Genomic DNA, 19,695 nt, shown 5'->3' with positions numbered 1-19,695 from the left:
GTCACTCCATCAGAGCCATGCAGCTGTGCTCATAGGGTTATATGAGGCATTTGGTGGGTTAGGTTACCTAACGATTCTGTCAGAGCTGTGCAACAGTGCTCATAGGGTTGTATCAGGCATCGCTGTGGCACAGACCCATCATAAGAACACTAAGAGATGCTGCTAGATGCCATAAGAATTCTTCTTCCCACTCTTCCCCTTGTATAAGTTGAGGCTTAGAGATGTTCTGTCAACAAATGTCTATGTGGACCACCTGCTCCTTTTGATCGTGCTCCTGAGGGGGCACAGTTTGGATCTGGATGTAAGTCATTCTGAAGCCTGTGTTCTCCAGGACCCGCCTACAATTGCTTCCAGGTGAACTCCCATTCAGGTCAGATCATAATCTGGTACCTCCTTTGAGACACCTAGGAATCATCATCATCCTGTAGTGTAGAAAATGCTCAACAGAGCTAGATGGTCTCATCAGATACCCAGAGGAAGAGTAGCAATAGCCAGTGGTGCCTTTAGACAGAACTGAAACCTTTGGGGACAGAAGCAGGCTGACTGCAGCAGAAAAAGGTTCTCAGCATTTGCTCTGCATATAGCCCAGTGAAGGAATTGCTACATATGAATCACTAATGAGTGGCTGAAGATGATGGCTTGTGTTAAATACAGCTTAACACAACACTTAATTTAAAGGGCATTTTTTAGAATTTGGTAGAAAAACTACAGGACTGGCAGAAGCAGATAGAGATGGGGAAAAACCTTGAGTTTTGAGTTAGGTTCGAAGAAAGCCACATGTTCAGCAATAGAGGTCTGCATGTCTTTAGACAAGGGGTGAGAGTGTCTCCTGTTGGGACAGCATTTTAGTCAGTATCCAAAGAAGAGGAGGAAGGGGGGTGTTGGGTGGGAATGTTGTGCTTTCAAGTTAGAAAAGAGGGCCGGCTTAGTTATGATTTGCAAATAGCTATGGTGTTCTTAATTAAATAATTTTGATATAAAATTTTCAACTTTGGATGTTAAAGCATAAAATATGCTAGTTCCATGATGGGTAAGAGAATAGATGTACTACTGAGGTAGCCCTTTTAGAAATCATGGCCAGCTGAGATGGAAGCCTAGCCTTAACTACTGGCCTCACACTGGAAGCTGGGGTCACTACCTGTGTGCACACTGATGTCAAGTTTCATTTGTATTTAACCTCCTGATCATGTTCCCCTCTTGTCTGTACTGGATGTTTACAGCTTTAACAGCTGCAGCAGGTCCCTGTGTTGGTATCATAGAACTTCCTAGCTATGGTCAAGGGGGCAAACAGTGACAGTGTCTATCTGGATTGTACAAAACAAGAACCGGAGACACAAAGAGGTCGTGGTTTGGCTATTGTCGAGGAGCTGGCTAGGGAAGGAACTAGGGAGGATCTTTTGTGCTTGCACTCCACCTCCTGTAGGAATGCTGGTGTGTTTGGCTGAGCCTAGTGTTCTTTGGTAATCAGTTCCCAAACCTAGGCGTTTCACTTGGTATGTGGGAATCTAGAGGTCCGAGAGAATCTCAATAACTCTTGAATCTAGTCCCTTCATTTTACCTGAGAGAAAAAGAAGTGTAGTTGGGGTGGGTGGGTTGCTTTTGGCACTATCAACATTAAGTCCATGTGTTTTGCTGAGTTCAAAGTTTTCTAAATAAATCAAAACTACAATCTCTGCCTGTGCTCCGAACACCCCAGATGGTGGTCATTGGGGTTTCACCTCACTGTCATTCCTACATCATCCCCTCCCCCTTTTCTGGATCTTGAAGGATTTTCGTGTGTGTGTGTGTGTGTGTGTGTGTGTGTGTGTGTGTGTGTGTGTGTGTGTGTTCCCTCTAACTTTTCTTTCTTTAAGCACATACTAAGAGTGAATGGTCATTTTAGTTCTTGTGTTAACTTTCTGTGACACTTTCTTAGAGACAGTGTGAAATATGTTTGTTTCTTAAAGAATGTGAATAAACCTCTAAGATATCAAGAAGAATGCAAAGTGGGCTGACTGTGGAACACAGACTAAGTAAGAACATTCATTCTCATTTAGCTCTCCTCCAGCACACTCCCAAAACAGTAATCCTCAGTGAACCATCTAAGTCACACAGCTCATCTTCCATGGGGGCTTTCTCTGACTCGGCTCCATTCTTAAATCAGGAGCTCAGTTATTAGAGTGCCCCTCAATCCCTTCTCCTAACCCGAGAACACCTGCAAGCCAAATGGAGGCAACAATAACCAGAAGACAAGATCCCACAGAGGGATCCGAAGAGGATCCTTGATACCCAGTTTCACAAGGGCAAAGCCAAAGAATGAGACAGAAACTCATCCCCACTGCCTCACCTGACCCAGAGATCTAGTATTGTGAGGCAGACCAAATTTGTTGATATTCCCAGTGCTATAAGAAATGGTTAATATGCCTACTGTGAGAGAAGATTGCCTTTGAGAATGTGATATAAATAAAGTTCTCTCATGGCTAAAATCCTAAAATATGAATCAGAAAGTTACTGTACCCTAGGCTCATGGGTCACTTAAAGTCATTTAGAAGTGGTGAACCTGCCTGCTGACTTTGCTCTTTCCTCCTCCCTGCAGTAAGCACTTCTCAAAGAGTTTTCTCGGGAGCAGAGCCGGGCTGCTACTAGCATGTTTGTGAGTTGCCTGGCAGTTTTCTCTGGGCTTCTGCTGACATGTTTTAACATGATCACTTAAGGCTTCAGAGTGAGGATTGCCCTGTTCTTTGCTGTCGAATGAGAAAACTGTGGTTCTTTTTTTGTTTTTTGTTTGTTTTTAGTCAAAATGAGACAACTGAGACAGAAAAATATCTTTTCTTTTGATCTCCTTTAAAATGATATGTATAAAAGTGTTGGGTCTTGGGGAACAGGAAACAATAATAAAAGCCATCTCATGTTATTCACTTACTAAGGTTACTTGGTTTAAAAAAAAAATGTGTTTTCACCAAATAGACATGACTCCCAACATATTTCCCTTTTGGGGGGCACATCCTCTGCCTACCTCAGCTGGACAGTAGGAAGCACCATGGTCTCGTCTCCAAGATGTTTGTGTGTCTATTTCAGCCCTCATTCAAATTTGTACTTTTCCTTCAAACTCCATTTTAAGGAAACACACTGTTGTACTCTTAACAGCACTGTATGCTACAAAAACGTTGCTTTTAAGAAAATGGAAAGATAAAAAACAAAGAAAGCAAAACAACTTCATTTACCTTTCATTGTGGTGGCCGGCTGGCTGTTTGCTGGATAGACTGTCTTCAAGTTGAAGCAGGCTCCTCATTTCTTAAGTAGGAGTAAATCTCAAAACTCAGGTTGGCAGTGAAGTAAATTTTCTGGTAAGGCATTTGAAATCTGCATTTTTGTTGTTGTTGTTGTTCTGCCAGAGAAGAGAAGTGGGTACTCTGCTGCCCTGTTGAGATTGTCCTTTGGGGCACCTTTCAAACCTACCTGCCCACGAACAACTGGAGCAACTTGCTCTCTTGCTAATGTATATGACTCACATTGGAGAGAGGTGAGATTTGGAGACCGGGGAAGAGTATTTCCTGAACCAACAGGAATCTGGGGTGATTCACCTGAAGGGTACCCAGAGGGATGGGCCAGTGTCAGAAGCCAGGGTGAGGAGTGGGGGAATGAAGTCTCAGGGTGGATCTCATTAATCAGCTCAGATGTTCAGGTCTGTGTAGATTTTTTTTAATCATTAGGTTTTCTATTGCTATTTAGAAGATAATGTGTTTTATCACCATTTGCTGACTAAATTCACCATTAAGAGAAATAAGAATATATATACACACTCATGTATAAGCATGAGTTTGTGCTTGCGAGTGTATGTGTGTGTGTGTGTGTGTGTGTGTGTGTGTGTGTGTGTTGGGTAGTGTATGCACACTAGTATTCTTGTCAGACTCAAAAGTAAATGCCTTTACACACTAAGCTATCTTGATGACCTGATATATATTTATTAAAGGGAAATCCTTCAAAAACACTGTTGCAAATATTACATAAGTAAGACTAATTGTGTTTGTAGTAGTAATTGTTAACTTTGAAAACCTGTAGTTTTAGCCAGGGGTTTGTGGCGCACGCCTTTATCCCAGCACTCTGGAGGCAGAGGCATGCAGATCTCTGTGAGTTCGAGGCCAGCCTAGTCTCCAGAGCGAGTGCCAGGATAGGCTCCAAAGCTACACAGAAAAACCCTGTCTGGAAAAACAAAAGCAAAAACAAAAAAGAAAAGAAAACCTGTAGTTTTACTCCAGACTAATAAAATCTGTAGACCTGTTTTTACACACAGACACACTCACAAATACAACTATTCAAAATATTTTAAATTAAGCTTAGAGGATAGGTACACTGACTGTCTTGAAAGGTATTTTCTCACAAAAGATAATTCCTTATATTGCCTTTTTTGTGGACTGGGTGTAATGGCATATGCCTTTCATCACAGCATTCTGGAGGCAGGGGCAGATGTCTGTCTTGAGTTTGAGGCCAGTGAGTTCCAGACAGCCAGAGCTACTTGTAAAACCCTGTCTCCAAAATATATACATAGAAAAACAATAAATGAATTTTTAAATATGCATTTTGTGTATTATTAATTGGTTTACTTTTTAGATAAGATGTCCATTTGTTACAGTTGACCTTAAACATCCTGTGAAGCTAAGCTTGCCTTGAGCTCAAGACTGTCTTGTGTGTCAGGGTTATAAGTATTCACCACCTTCCTTGACTTATTCTGCTTAAAAGTATTCCATAATGGTACATTTATATTATCAAATTAAAATTGTATTTCTGAATAATTTCAAAACTTTCATATAGAAACTTCAGTGTTAGCCAGTCATGGTGGCATGAGCCTTTACTGCCAGCACTTGGGAGGCAGAGACAGACAGATCTCTGTGAGTTCCAGACCAGCCTGGTCTACTTAGTTTCAGCACATCCGGGGCTATGTAGAAAGAACCAGTCTCAAACAAACAGACAACAACAACAAAGTTTAGTTTTCTTTATATGTAATGTTTAAACAAATCAATAAAGATTTTTGCCAAATGATGGCTGTCAAGAAGGCTCCTTAAGTGAAAGTGCTGAACACGAAGCCTAATGACCTGAGTTTGATTCTCAGTACCCATATGGGAGAGAAAATTGTCTTGCAATTTGCCTGCTGGTCTCCACATGTGTGCTCTGACACATACTTCCCTGCTCCCAGATACTCCCAAAATAAATAAATGTCATATAGCTACATGAGAAAAATTAACCAAATAAATTAAAAACCTATTATTATCATGGGTGAGAAGAAATAAAAATACTGTTAGAAATTTAAAGTTAGTAACTGTTAGAGATTAAAAATAAGGTATGCTTTAGTAGGTTTTCCTCCTGTGTTTTACAGGAAACTGTGTTAAATTATTATATCTGGGTTGTTGGCCTATTTTTATTTTCTTTTGCCACTTCCTAAACAGACAAAAACAAAACAAAACAAAACAAAAAAAAACCCAGCACAGCTTGATGTTTCCCTTAAGTTTAAGGTGGGGAGTTGCAGTGAGTAGTAACTATTTCTAGGATAGTACTCCGAGGAAAAATTAGCCAATAATGGCTAATAATGGCTTAGTCTTATTTAAGATAAGAGTTTTCTGGATCTATAAAAAACTCTTACTTAGACTTGAACCTTTGCAAACTTTACTTCTCTGTAGATTTTACCCATGACATTTGAATCCAGTTTTGAGCTAGAGGAGTTGTACCTTGTATACCTCGTTTGGGGACTCTGGTTCTTTTTTTAAATAAACTCTTTGCCATCTGTCTTAGGGTTTCTATCATGCAATGAAGCACCATAACCAAAAAGAAGGTTGGGGAGGAGAGGGTTTATTTGGCTTACACTTCCATATTGCTGTTCATCATTAAAGGAAGTCGGGAAAGGAACTCAAACAGGGAAGGAAGCTGGAAGCAGGAGCCTCCTCAAACATAAACCTTGGAGGTGGAGTGCTTACTGGCTTGCCCTTCAGGGGTTTCTCAGCTGCTTCCTCCACTCTTCCTTCTTCTTTTCTTCTTCTCCTTCTCCTCCTCCTCCTTCTGCTTCTTCTTTCTTCTTCTTCTTCCTCCTCCTCTTTCTTCTTTTTTTTTTTTTTGTAATAGTTCTGGCTGTCCTGGAACTCAGTCTGTAGACCAGAATGGCCTTGATCTCATAGATATCTGCCTGCCTCCACCACCCAAGTGCAGGGATTAAAGGCATTTGCCACCACCATCTGGTAGCCTGCTTTCTTATAGAACCCAGGACCAATAGCCCAGGGATGGCACCACCCACAATGTGTTAGACCCTCTCCCATCAATAACTAATTAAGAAGATGCCTTACACCTGGATCTCATAGTGTAGGGAGCTGCAGAATACCGCACCCAAAAGATGGCGTCGGTTTCCGCCCTCCGCCAGCCCGACGGCGAGCGCTCTCTGTGGTAAACAACTCCAAATTTGGTAAAGGTCATGTATCCTCTTAATTCTGCTTGGAGACAACCTATCCTGGCGCGCCACATAGGGTTAGGTGATTGGTAGATGTAGACTATATCAGGCCCCGTCTCCCTCGGCCCGGGGCCACGCCACCGCCATTATACACGGTAAAAGCAAAGAGGTTCCCGATTAAACTGTGTTAAAGAAGATTCCTCGGTGTGGTGTCTTTCTTGCTGGTCAAGGGTGGACACCTCATCATAGAAGCATTTTCTCAACTGAGGTTCCCTCCTTTCAGATACCTTTAATTTGGGTGTCATGTTGACATAAGATTAGCCAGCACGCCATCTCTCAGCATGATGATAAATAACAAATAATGTGCTGTCCATGGTTTGAAATCTTATTGCCAGTACAGCTAACTGCTGAATCTTAAATGCTTTAGTTCAAATGGAGCATATGTTCTGCTGCCCCCTTACAAGTGTGAGCATTGATTTCTCTGCAGATTTGAGGGGTCTTAAATCACAGTAGACAGTATATTGGGATGTGTAGTTGGCAAGCTTCTGTTACAAGAATAAAAAGTTCTATTTCCTGCCTCAAATGACACACACACACACACACACACACACACACACACACACACACACACACACACACACACACACACACACGAGCACGCGCGCACCTCCTTTTTCAGTAACAGTAGGTCCTCCCTTATAAGGATAGTGGAGTTGGAAATAGGCGCTGAAGAATGTGTTGTGCCCTGAGTCCAGACCCCAAAGACCACCAAGAGACCAAATCCAATGCAAAAGCAGAGTCTTTTTTTTTTTTCCCAGCATGCTGGGGCTGACCACTCTACACAAAGGCAAGATGGTGATGACTGACCCGGAAAAGGAGATGGGAGTTTTTTTTTAAGCCTTACTGAGGGGATTGTCTAAGGAAGTTAGGTCATTTTAGACATGATTGGCTTAAGCAAGTGGCAGTCATATTAATACATTTTAATTGACTGAGGCTAGTTTGGGGCTGGTCAGGGCTAAAGTTTACTGTTTGGGGGCAGGCCTGGACAAGTCCCAGGCCCTGTCCTTGAGCTGCTGTGGAGGCTGTCTCAGTTCTGGCCTGGCCAGTGCTGCATGTGCCAGGCCTCCTTGCTGTTGGGGGTTTGGGGGATTGATTGTCCTTTATTCGTGCCTTTTTCTCAGGAAACTGAAATGGAGGCCTGATCTCTGAGAGAACACAGAGCAGTCTGTTATGGCATCTGCTCCATCCTGGTAGTGTCTGCTTGTTGACTATTGGGGAGGAATAGGCTGTGTTCCATCTCATTGTGAGTTTGGGGAAGACAAGTATGTCCTTCCTTGGTACATAAGCAGACCCCTTTGGGGACAGTATTTCCACACTTCATGCCTGGTGATGGAAATTCAATCTAGTAATGAAAAAGTTAACATGTGATAGTCTTCATGCATTAGTCTTAAAAATGTTGTATGCTCTACTGTCAAGTTAGGACCTGTTAAAGCTGGTCTTTCCTAACATTCCAAAAAGGAAATCATACACGTTCAGACCCGAAGGAATTGAATGGGCTTTGGTGGAAAGAGCAGCTAGCAGCTAGCTCATACCTCTGTTACTATTCATGACACTGAAAGGTAAATCTGTGTAAGTCTTTAGTGTTTTTCTATTCGTTTTTATAACAAGCCTTACATTTTGTAAGGCTCCAGGAGTCTTCATAGCAATAATTACCTTAATGATTCATTAGAAGATCATCCAGTAACATAACAGGCAGCTCCTTTAGCAAATTCACTTTTAATATAGGTAGGGGTGTGTGTGTGAATATCCTCAATGATTAAAAAATAGAACGTTACACTTTTTAAAAAATATATATTTTATTCTTATTTGTAGTTAGTGATGTGAAGGACAGAGGACAAATTTTGGGAGTCATTTTTGTCCTTCTACCTTTCGGGTCTCAGGGATAAAACTCATGTCCTTGGGGTCAGTGAAAAGTGACTTTATTTGCTGAGTCATCTCATGCTACCCACAGTGTTTTAACATTGATGGTGACTTTAATGCCTTCTAATATTGTTTGTGGGTGTGTGGCTCTGAGTGTGTTTGGGCCTTAGATCTCCATTGGTTGTCTGCTGCATTACTTTTTGAGACAGAGTCAGTCTCTCACTGAACCTGGAACCAGCATGCCCTAGTGATCCTGCTGCCGCTTCCTCCCTAGCAGAGATGACACACACTGTTTGACATGGGTGCTGGGTATGTAACTAAGGATTGTGCTATAAGGCAAGCTCTGTACTGACTGTGCCCTCCTAACATTGTTTTTAAGTATGGTAAGTAAATTGTACAAGTTGAGAGAGGGTTTCACTGTATTTCATCTAAATTTCCAAATTGTTAAACATTTTTTACATATAGACTACACACATGCACATAAATCACTGTATACATTACCGTGTGTGTGTGTGTGTGTGTGTGTGTGTGTGTGTGTGTGTGTGTGTGTGTGTGTTTAAAGCTGTAGAATTTGTAACAAGCCTAACACTTTTAATGGCTTGTACATGAATGCATTTCCAACCAAAGACATTTTTCTTAATTAATTTCTGTGTATTTGTGTGTTTAGTTTCTTACATGACATGGCCCACATGTTCAGGCCAGTTGATGCCTTGCCAGAGTTAGTTCTCTCCACCATGTGAGTTCCAGCCATCCAATTCAGGTCTTGTGCTCTGGCAACCAGCACTCTTAACACTGAGCCTTCTCACTGGCCCAATGATGTGCTTTAAAATTTTCTTGTTAGGAGGCTGGAGAGGTGGCTCAGAGGTTAAGAGCACTGACTGCTCTTCCAGAGTCCTGAGTCAATTCCCAGCAACCAAATGGTGGCTCACAAGCATCTATAATGAGATCCAGTGCCCTCTTCCGGCCTGCAGGCATACATGCAGGCAGATTGTTGTATACATAATAAAATCTTTTTAAAAATTGTTATACTACTGTTTGCTATCATACTTATGGTGAAGCCAGTATTTGGAAATATTGTCTGTATTAAATTCAGTACTTAGTATTATCTTAAATTTTGTGGAATCTAGTCAGTCATTATACTTTACATTTAGATTTATGATTTTTTAGACTTATACTCTTTAATCTCTTCTTGTGTTTTACAATTTTTAAATCTTTGTAGGGAAATTGGCTCCTTCTGTTTAGCTAGATCTACCCTATGTGTCACAAGCAAAGGGATGCTTATTGATCACTAAGTAAAAATTCAATAGAAGTAAATTGACCTTTTCTTCTAGATTTTGTGTGACTTGCTCAAGTTCTGTTGTGTTTGGTGTCTATAAAAGGAAAACCTGGTTTAATCACAGACATTTGGATTGCTTTTCCATGATATATTCTTAAAGGGACACTCAGGAAGAGAAGGTAGAATCAGTAACACTGTTGATAACATTTTCTCTTTTCTGAAGTGAGCTCTTCATTCCCACCATAACTCATTCTCTGTGAAACACTGTTGCTTTGTGCCATAGCACTTTCTTATTGCTCCTTCCTGGTTTCTGTGCCTTGGTGTCAAGCTGGGAAAGTATTCTCTGTATAGTTTTAGAAGGCATAGTGTTTCATTGTAGACTCCTTTTCTCCATCAAGTTCCTAAGGAAAATGTACATGTAAAGGACTCAGAGTCCTTTGACTATTAACACAATGACAAAGACAATCGAGGAAGAAAGTGAAGCACTGCTTCAGGTGACTGGTCTTGGCCCTTAGGTTGTTTGTTTGTTTGTTTGTTTGTTTGAAGCAGAATTCCCCTATGTACTCCAATCTGGCATTGAATTTATGTCACTTCTCCCATCTTAGTCTTCCAAGTGTGCCATGTGATTGCTTATGAATATCCTTGTCTTTTCCTGTAATCAGAACATGTTAAGAGGATTGCAGTGAAACCCTCAAAGGATCTCACTGTTCTGTATATAAGGTGATTCCACAGCTCAAATCTAGTAGCTGTACATTTGTGCTGAGTGTAATTATTACAAACCCTTTAATATTCCTTCGACTAGATTGATATCTTTGGGTCCCTAGGCCTGAATTACTATGTTTAATCTCTGGAAATGATTTGTGATTATTAGGTCTGCTTTACATAAAGCCCTTAACCTTTTCTGGTATGGGAACATCATTTGCAGTGGTTGATTAAAGGGGACAGAAGCTTTGGAGATTGAGTCTGGAGATACTCAAGTCTGCTCTTGTCCTCTCCTTGTAATTCTCTTCTAGGCTTGGCATCCTGTCCATCCTCTGTTGTAGAAATCTTGCTTTAGACTTATACTCTTTAATCTCTTCTTGTTTTTTTTTACAGTTTTTAAATGTTGGGCTGTGACAAAACTGGTAACTGGGATCAGGTAAACTCCAGTTTGGATCCCAGTGTCTACTTCATAGCATTTTTACTTTGTGTGAGGTCTTCAGCTTCAGTGTCTTCTTAGGCATGAGATGCCTTTAACTGAAGTAGGATAATATATACAGGGAAGTTATTATGTTGTTTGCAATTTGGTTGCTATTCCAGGAACAATAGAATATTTTTATTGTTGGAAGGCATAGGTATGGTAACTGAAATTAATGGGGGAGGCAAGTATGTCTTTATGCTTGGGAATTTGAGATGATTAAAGGTGAAAATCCTCAATTCAGAAGTTACGGTTTCCCTTTAGCATTTTGGTTGCCTTTAGAAAGCTTCAGTTTCCCTCTAGTGATGAGCCAGGGAGTCCTTGAACATACTTTGTTATCTTTCTTGACAGGAATGTCAACATTTCAAAAGAACTTTCAGTTATACATTAGATAAATTTGCTTGAGAAAGATACTTCTGAGTGAAATCATATTCAAAAAACTCACCTTGTAACAAAGGTACAACATTCTATTCCTATGCTTCAGGATATGATGTTATTAGTTTGAATTTTATTACGGGAGTAGCAGAAGTTTGAGCGCTGAGTGAAATATGTATTTTTTTCAAGGCCAAATTACATATATTTTTGAAGTCTGAAATTGAGTTTCCGATGTCTTTCATAGTCTTACCTTTGTCTCTCTCCTTTATTACTCTTTTTGTTTGTTTGTTTGTTTTAACATCTGCCCTATTCTTTCTTGATGGTCTGACATTTCCCTTTCTTTCTTTATTCTCTAGCTTTCCTCCCCTCTTCTTTTGCAAATACTTCCAAGACTAGAGATGGGGAGTCAGGACTCAAGTAACATGGATGCCTGAAATGGTGACATACCTATTATGTGACTCAGGCTGGTTCTCTTGTCTGAGGTTGTTGCTGAACTTAGGGATCACAGACTGTGCCCCAACAAGCCAGACTGGCTGCCTGTCCTCAGTAAGCCAAGTAAAGGAATCAAATTAATAGTGAAAGGCAGAAAATGGGAATTTACTCAATATGGCCACATTTGGAAGAGGGACAGAGAGATCCATTGACCCTCTCAAGTCCATCTCCAGGATTTCTCCAGGATTCTTGACATGAAAGTAGGGTCTAAATAGAAGCAAGAACAACACTTACTACAGAATCTGGCATGGTGTGGTTCCCTGCTCTCCTCTGCTTCACATCCCTCATACCGGTAAGTCTCTCCGGTAAGGTCAGCGACAAACTAAACATCTTTATCTTAGAGACAATCAAGGCTTGGTGAAATCAACGCCTCAACCATTTCTCCTCCTATTCTAATTTATTGGGATCCATTCTCAATAGTCCGGTAGCCAAAGATGGGAGCTTATATTCATTCCTCATAGAGCATTTATAAGGGTAAAACATTTTATTGGTACCTTTGGTCTGTTTGTATTTCTTGGGGAATGCAGTCACCTGCATCTCTCAAATGGAGTTATCACTTTTGGAAAGATAAGTGTTAAGCCTGTGCTCTCATTATCCATTTACAAACTGGAGCACCACCAACTGCCTCTTTTAAGTTACCTTGACCTTCTGAGAAAGTATGCTTTTTATGACTGTCACTTCCTTCTTCAGTCTCTCTTGTCCCTTAGTCTCCTGTGCTTTGGACTTTCCACACCCCAACCCTGATTCATCTTCTGTTCCTCTTCTCTTGTTTGGTCTGTCTGTGAGACTTGTGCAACAGGGCTGATGAGGTTATCTGATTCTCTCTTTTCCTTTCTCAGAAAAGCTCCTTGCCAGATTAACCCAGCCCTGTCTTCAGCTTCTGTTCACATAATGCCTTTGTGTCCTTGACTTCCTGACATGATTTCTCAGTGATAACTCAAATTGGCAATACCACAAATATGCAGTTTGTCTTTCTTCATGAATCAATATTTCACCCAATCTTAGGGCCTCTATAGCAGTTGACTCAAGTTGGAGGTGTATGGCTGCACTTATGATGAGCCCTTTGAGAACATGTGTTACATATTAATCAGAAACATACTGTATGTAGAATTCCCTAAGTAACCTTGGGCTCTGAACTCAAAACTTATCCCCCTTGAAAATGCCTCAAGTCCCCATGCTACTATCTAGGGTGTCTGGATGGGGTTTGCTTTGTCTAACAATTAAAGAATTACAAGGCAGGAAAATATTTCATACACAACAGACAGCAATAGTTAACCAACTTTATTTAAAATGAAGCAAACACACAGAGGTGTGCATGCACACATTTATCATTCTCTGTGGCCCTTCCCTGGTCTGACCGTCAGGGATCTGCCTCTCTCCCACTCTCTCCCTCTGCTCCAGCCTGTACAGATGAAAGATGATCTCCTAGCCTCAGTGGCTCTTTCAGTTCAATTGAGAGTCTTTAAGATGCACAAGCTTCCCCAGAAACACAGCCCCAGAGATGTGGTTCCCCATCTCAGAAACCAAAGTGGCTCATTAGAGAAGCCCAGATGCCCGGGAACTTGTTCTGTGCTTCTCTCAGCTCACTTTCTTTGTTGATGGGATGCCGCTGCGTCATACCCCTGTGGCTGTGACCTGTCTCAGGGTCTTCAGAAACCATGCAGGACCACCCCCCCCCCCACTGTGTGCTGCACAGCATCCTCTAAGTCATCTGTTTCCCTTCAAGTTCTAGCTCAAATGTTCATATCCTCTGAGCCCTTCTTCAATTCCTCTATTTGAAATTCATCTTCTTTTCAAACCTCTGAGCTTCTGTGGTTGGATAAAGATGCCTCACACAGCACCTCCCACTCATTGTGGTCTGCATTCCTTACCTGGGTGCAGCTTCAGAGACCTGCCTTGTGCCCAGCACCTACAGGATGACCGCCTAGTGAGCAATTGAATCCAATTTGGGGCTTTTATTTGCTGGCGGGACACCCAGCTAGCAAAGGGTGCCAGGATTGACACTTTCTTCTTCCAGAGGGTGTTGAAACTCATTTACATGTCGGCTTCTCCCCCTTTCCTTTCCAGAGGGCCACTTCCTCACCTTTCACCAGTGGGGTTGATGTCAGCCTTAGAGGAATTCTGTTTGCCCTCACACAGAGGCTATGTGCCCAGAGCAGTGGAGGTCCTGGTCTTGAGTCCACTTGTGTAGGTGTCAGTATGAGCTGTATCTGTGTTTGTCATCAAAGGGATGCACACCAATGTCATGAGGTCTGTCCTCTTTCTACTTTTGCTTTCTTATTCCCTTTCACCAACAGGCAAACACTTAATATCTACTTCAAGAGTGTAGTGATAATTAGCAAGGGGAGAGGGCAGGGGAGGTGGTTCCAGGTAAAGCAGGAGTTTGGATCTCCAGAACCCACATACAAGCTGGATAAGCATGGTGGTCTGTCTGTAATTCCAGAGCTGGCTAGCCAGAGTAGCCTGAATGGTAAGTCTGGGCTCAGCAAAGACCATGCCATTATATATATATATATATATATATATATATATATATATATATATATATATATATGGGGAGTGATCAAGGAAGATGTTCTGAAGTAACCTCAGGCCTCCATGTGCACATTCATGTGTGCCCATATAAATGCTCTCTCTCTCTCTCTCTCTCTCTCTCTCTCTCTCTCTCTCTCTCTCTCTCTCCTCTCGCGCGCGCGCGCACACACACACACACACACACACACACACACACACACACACACACCAGCAACAACAGCAGTCGTCCTTTTCAAGTGCTCAGCAGCACAGTGCTGGCACTACAGGAATTCCAGCATGGGGGTAGGGTGGAAAGGTCCTGGGATGGGAGGTCCTTGTTAACTTATGGGTCTGAGCTCATTAGCCTGCAGTTCCTGGGCAGCCTGTAGCCCACACACGAAGACCTTGTTTTGAGGGATGCAGGGAGTGTGGGAGTAGCTATGGAAGTTACAAAAGATACCCGGCATAGATTAATAAATTGAAGTTGTGCTTTTTCTTGAGAATATTATGTCATCTAAGATAGGTTTAAAAGCCAGAGTCCTATTTAGGTCCTCAGCCATGCTGCTTGTGAGCTGTGTGACTTTATGCAAGTTACCTATCCTCTCTGTTTCTCAACTTCTTCTCTAAAATGAAGATAATGGAAACACTTTATCGGCTTCCTAGGACTGATAAATGATAGAATGTGTTGAAAGTTTTGTCTTCATGCCCGTTTAATGGTAAGTATTATGTAATGCATTCGCCTTATTTTCAAAGCTCCGAGCTTGTCCACTGTATTGTTACCAGCTAGCAATCAAAATCACCTTCAGTGTCAGCATTTAGTATTAAATAACTGATGGCCCTTAAATGAGGTATAAGCTTCCCGGGTCGTCAGTCCTTGGCTCTCACCTTGTAGCTGCCCTGCTCTCTTATTAATAATGTTGCTTTGTCACCGGTTGATTAATCCAGCTCCCAACCACTCATTTGCAATATGGCTGTGCAGTGAGTTAGTTGGTTTTTTTGTTTGTTTGTTTTTTGTTTGTTTGTTTGTTTGTTTGTTTGTTTTTCGAGACAGGGTTTCTCTGTGTAACTTTGGAGCCTATGCTGGCACTCGCTCTGGAGACCAGGCTGGCCTCGAACTCACAGAGCTCTGCCTGCCTCTGCCTCCCAAGTGCTGGGATTAAAGGTATGCACCACCAACGCCTGGCAGAGTCAGTTGTTTTTATGTGGCTCAGGCTGGTCTGAACTGTGTAACTCTCTCTGTAGACCAGACTGGCCTCAAATTCATCCTCCTGCCTCAGCATCCTGGCTTTAGGAAGTGGGATTATGTGTGTCCCATGAGAGCTGGGTTGTCAGAGAGTTTCAATGAGAAGTGTGGCCTTAACAGACACTTGGGGCAGTGACTCCACTATCATCAGGAAGCTTACACTAATCCTAACTGAAACACTGAACCAGGAACTCGAGGTGTGGCTAGCAATCTGATTCTGGTGCCCCGCTAAACATCCGACTTTTCTAGCTCATATGTCTATGCTTTTATTACACATGCTGGGTTTCCATATGAAGTTCAAGAAGTTCAGGTCTGTTCTTAGGCCCTTGAAATAATTTGTAAATTCTGCGCTCATGGGGACTAGTATCTTGTAAAAAATTTTCCCCCTGGGATAGTAGACACTGCTTTGGCCTGGGCTGTTCTGTTGTGGGTGATTTCTCCGGCAAAAAATGTGTGCTAGCTGACTTGTGGAGCTCCACTCTGTAGAATGACTTTTATCAGTATCATCCTACTAACTTCTCTGATCTGAGAATTCTCACTGCGTCTCTGCCCCACACCCATTCCAACATTAGAGTAACTTCCTGTGGTTTCTCCAGAATGTTGCCCTGTACGGTAATTACAGTCCATCGTTTCTCCTCATAGAAGATATTTGGAGGCCTCACCATAATTATCCAGTGCAAATAATTGTGTCTTGGCTTTAGACAAAAGCCCTCAATTTTGCTGTGAGTTCAGCTCACATACCAAATCAGAGTTGCTGTTATTTGAAAGCAGTTTTGAAGTTTATTAAGAAAGGTCTAGTACAGATTAGGCCTCTGGGGGAACTGAAGGAAAGGACAGGAGTACATGGTGATGTTTCCAAAGGATTGGCCCTACTCTGCTTTCTTTTCACTCTTTTCTACTTGTTTATGGCCAAGTTCCATCACCCCATTCATAAGTATTCTGGAGTTTAGGGTTTGCCTCGACAGTTTTGACAGTTTTGCTTGGAGAATGACAGTTTTGCTTGGAGAATGTAACCTTAAAACAGGATTAGTACACCTCTCCTCTAGGTTCTTGGCCATGCTTCTGTTGCTATTGTTTTGCCACCTAGAAAAGCTAGTATTGACTGTGATTCCCCACAGAGACTCTATTGTGTTGGGGTTATACAGGTATGCACCACAATGCTTGACTAAGCAATCCACCATAATGGAGTGAAGCATAGATTTGCTATTGAAATCATGTCTGGAAATATCTTTCTTAAAATTGTATTAGCTGTAAGTCCATGTCCAGGAGATTGAAATTGTCATCAGAGATAAATTATATAGGTTATACTACCAAGTATGGATTGTTATTACTAATGTGACTCAGATGCAGTTATGTGTCACACAGTGTTAGAGTGTTGTGACTGTAATGTGCTATGTAACAGTACTGTTGATTTAGTGATGTGTGCAACAATAGGGACCGTTTCACTGTTTTATCAGAGAGACCAAGAATCAGTCTAAAGGAGAGCTCTGGAATTTATAATATGCAGCAGTTACAGGTTTGACTTACCCAAAGATGAATAACTAAAACATTTTGTCAGTTGTCTTAAAATTGAAGTGGTGAGCTGTTTAGTCTCCATTTTAAAATCATTCTTTTTTCATCCCAGTGCTGGGGAACAAATCCAGGATCTTATAAATGCTAGGGTTCATTTGTTTTTCTGTCATCTTAGTTAAATCTATTGTTAAACTACTGTTCATGGCCCTGCAGTCAGCACCCAGAAACTCAGGCCCAGGCCTTGTTGTAATTTAAAAAAATAAAAAATAAAAAGTGGCTTGAGAGAGAAAGTGGAAGGATTTCTTAAAGGAAAGGATCATAAAAAGGGGACAGGAGAGCAGCGGGGAGAGTGGAGAGAGAGAGAGAGAGAGAGAGAGAGAGAGAGAGAGAGAGAGAGAGAGAGAGAGAGAGAGAGACAGAGAGAGAGAGAGAGAGAGAGAGAGACAGAGAGACACAGAGAGAGAGAGAGAGAAGCAAAGAGAGAGAGAAGCACACACAGAGAGAGAGAAGCAGAGAGGGGGAATGGGAGGTGGGCAGGGCTATTTTAAAAGGGAATAGTGAAAGGGCCCAGGTAGTTCTCTTAATGGCAGTATCCTTTCAGAACTCCAAAGATAGGTCAGTACAAATGCCTAAATGTTATAACACTGGTGGGATTTACAGTCCCACTGGTGCTGGCTCTGTTGCCGATGCCAAATGTAGTTTGTAACCAAGTCTCTATTGTTCTATTTACCAATAAAGACTCAGGAGTCAGATGGTGAGGTGAAAACCTGCTAGCTAAGAGAGCCTGAGAAGCAACCAACTGACCTTCCTTTTTGGCTGGAGACCCAGCACGAAAAGTGTCTCTCCAGCCATTCTAAACAAAAAAGAAGGAGAAACTCCAGGTCCCCCCCCCCTACTCCCTCTTGTGCATATCTTTGTTCATCTTCTTGGCTCCTGCTTACTCACTATGACTAATTCCTGTCAATGAGTTCCTGGCTCTGTTTCCTGATCCAAGGTTGATTTTTATTAATATAGTCTCTGGTTTCACGGTGTGATCAAATATCCTGCAACAGGGTTCTACTGCAGAATGGTAGTACCCACCCTGGAAGCCCAGTCTTATGGTAATAAATGAATGGAGATGGCATTCCTTTTACTTTTCTAGTGCATTATAGGAAGACGTGTTTGAGCTGGGTATGGTAGTGCATGCATTTAATCCAAGCACTGTACTTGGGAGGCAGAGGCAGGCAGATCTTTGTGAGTTCCAGGACAACCAGATCAAATAGTAGGACCCTGTCTCAAAAAATAAATAAATAAACAAATAAATAAAATAAATAAATAAATGCCCCCTTTGATTTGTTTTAGCAAACATTTATTAACATTTATTAATTAAACAATGAAACTTTCTCTGTCCTCAAAATATAGCTAGTCTATTTAAGGGGTAGATGCATTCAAACAAATTATCACAAAGCAATGTGATAAATGATGCCATGCAGGTGAGGAAGTGATTGGGGCTGGGGTAGGAGTGGGCATTTGAGATTACATGGAGTAAGCGATAGCAACTCTGGGTTTCACTATAGATAGGAACTTTCAAGATGAGTCAGATGGAAGGTTATGTGCACAGTGGAGTGAGGGCAAAATCACGGCATATTAAGCAGAGTGTAAAGGTCAAGGAATAGAAGTGCTGTTAGCAGATGATTCCATAAAGGCAAGGAGGGTCTCTTACCTCCGTGGCCTTTGAGGCCATGGGGGGTGGGAGAAGTGGAGACTTCATCTTGTAGGCAGGGTTAGAGGCAGAGTCCTGATGTTCTCTAGAAAAGGTCAACGGCACCATGCACAATTCCAGAAAAACATACTTTACTTTTATTTAAACCCACAAAGAGATCCAGAAAAGCATATGGGCCTAAATAGAATGAATCAGGCTTTGAAAAATCTTCCCACACGGGTATTAACAAACACAGGCCAACCATTCCATTGCTTATATGCACCAAGGTTAGTATATCCTGTCTGCAGTGTGTGTGTGGGGGGGGGGGTTTCAGAAGATAGCAAAAAATGTTTGACGTATCTGTATTTTTAAGAACCCTGTCTTTGGGAATTGTGGTCCAGAATCACAGCAAACTAGTATAAGAACATGTACAAGAAGACCCGGCCCTAACATCATCTTCCCCCTCCTAGATTGCACATGGCTGTTTGCTGGCTTTGCCTGTAGCACGTGCCTCTTCTGGTGGACTGCTGAGATGCAGCAAAAGCCCTTTGCACTTACAAGGAAAAAAAATCTGGGGATTCCTGGGATCATTTTGACCCACTTTGGTTGCTCAGACTGCATCTCTTACAGCTCCTATGTTAGGCTTCCTTCCACAGGTGTTGGATGTGCAAGTTTATTGATTTATGCCCACAAGTATCAGCATTCTGAATGCTATAAAATTCACCATAATGTTTTATGGTGAATGTGAGATGGTCACTAGGAGGGAGGTTTTTTGTTTGTTCATATTTTAGGCATACCTATTACCCATTAATGTTTTCTATATTTCGTGAATGCTCTTCAAAAGATGACATCTAGTGGCCATTTGGTTTCGTCAACATTCTCTTAATGTTAATTCATCCTGCTTATAAATATATCTGTGTAGTTAAAGTGTGTACAATCTTGTCCATATTCTAGGACAATAAAATGAAGGAAAATGTTTGTTCCCCCTTTTCCTGAAAGGCTTACATGAAGTCTCCAAGCAGATGATCTTTTTTAAGTCCCATCCTTAAATAGAAGTAAAGCTATGAGTAGAATTACTATGTGGGAGATGTTG

The 19,695-nt window shown here is 41.7% G+C and overlaps 1 protein-coding gene across 1 annotated transcript in view; it reads left to right on the top strand.

The window, feature by feature from the left end:
- Window positions 1-19,695, top strand: part of Med12l (mediator complex subunit 12L) — a 320,970-nt gene that overhangs the window by 206,751 nt on the left and 94,524 nt on the right. The window lies entirely within an intron of this gene.

This window comes from Cricetulus griseus, assembly GCF_003668045.3.
Source record: "Cricetulus griseus strain 17A/GY chromosome 1 unlocalized genomic scaffold, alternate assembly CriGri-PICRH-1.0 chr1_0, whole genome shotgun sequence".
NCBI classification, from domain to species: Eukaryota; Metazoa; Chordata; class Mammalia; order Rodentia; family Cricetidae; genus Cricetulus; species Cricetulus griseus.
Note: the sequence above shows the minus strand (reverse complement) of the source record. Positions and strands in the feature narration are given on the sequence as shown.